Below are 1,532 nucleotides of genomic sequence, written 5' to 3' on the forward strand. Positions count from 1 at the left end.
GCTTCCTGGACCCGGCTGGCCAATCACAGCCCCCGCTGGCTGTGACGTCACAGCGGACGGTTGAAGAACCGCCCACATGGCGAGGACATTATGCAAATTAATAAAGCTCGTTATTTTAGTTTATATATACAGTACTCGAGTTGTAAAAAAAAAAAATCAGGGGAGGGTAGTGGATTTTATCATATGGGGAAAGATAATTTGTGCTGATTATAAATAATATAATATATTACAAATAATAGCACTGACCAAAACACCTGCAGAAATACTGCAGGAATGACATAGCAGCAGTTAAATGCAGCCTTCTGTAAGCTTTAAATATCCACTGGGCTTACATCAAATACCGGTACATCAAAACACAAAAATAAAAAACAGTTTTCTGAACTTATCAATATGACTCTGTCCTTCACAGGATAAGTAAAATGGATCACTGCAAAAACTCAAAATCTTAAAAAGAATATTTGTCTTATTTCTAGTTAAAATGTCTCATTTTAGTAAAATAAATCTCATTACACTTAAAACAAGACTCATCACTGGAAAAAACAACAATTTTCACCTGTTTCAAGTAGATTTTCAGTTAAATAAGTAGAAAAATCTGTCAGAGGAACAAGATTTTTTTGCTTGTAATAAAAAGATAAATCTTGTCCCTGTAGCAGATTTTCCTACTTATTTAAAGTGAAAATTTACTTGAAACAGGTGAAAATTGTCAAATAAGTTATTTTTCTGGTGTTATTTTTCTGGTGATCACTAAATGTTGAAATAGCAGTAATACCACATTCATTGATGAAGGGATGGAAAGGGGGGATGATTTTGACCGTTTTTATTTCAGGGGGGGATGCCATCCCCCCTCATCCCCCCTCAACTCGAGTACTGTCTGTGTGTATGTGTATGCATGCATGCATGCATGCATGCATGCATACATACACATATACGTATACACACACAGAGCTGGGTAGAGTAGCCAAAAAATTGTACTCAAGTAAAGTACTAAAAGTACTGTTACTTCAGAATAATATGACTCAAGTAGAAGTAAAAAGTTAGTCATCCAAATAATTACTTGAGTAAAAGTAAAAAACTACTCAAGTACTGAGTAACTGTTGAGTAACGTCTGATTTATTTTTTTAACACAACCATTCAAACAGACAAAAGTACAAAATAATCATCTTCAGGCAAATTAAATCAATAAAATGATAAAATAAATTAAAATGAATAAAAATTGCTTAAATTAAAATAATCTTAAAGTAAATTCAAGTACTTTAATAAATAAAATAATAACAGAATAAAAAAATAAATGAAGCACAAGTAGCACAAAATCAAGCCTTTGTACTTTTCTTTTTTAACCAGGCTCCGCAGGCAGAACTAGAACAAGCCCATGAACTCATAGAAACTCTGTGTGTGGGTTTGAGTCTGTGTAAATGTGACAAAACATGCAAAAACAAACATTTTTCCCAAAGAATCACCCAGTGATGTCATGAGATTGACGCGTACGCGGATAAAAGGGATAAAAGAAAAGTAACAGCTCAACGTAGCCTAAT

Source organism: Cololabis saira, chromosome 12 (genome assembly GCF_033807715.1).
Source record: "Cololabis saira isolate AMF1-May2022 chromosome 12, fColSai1.1, whole genome shotgun sequence".
Lineage (NCBI taxonomy): Eukaryota > Metazoa > Chordata > Actinopteri > Beloniformes > Belonidae > Cololabis > Cololabis saira.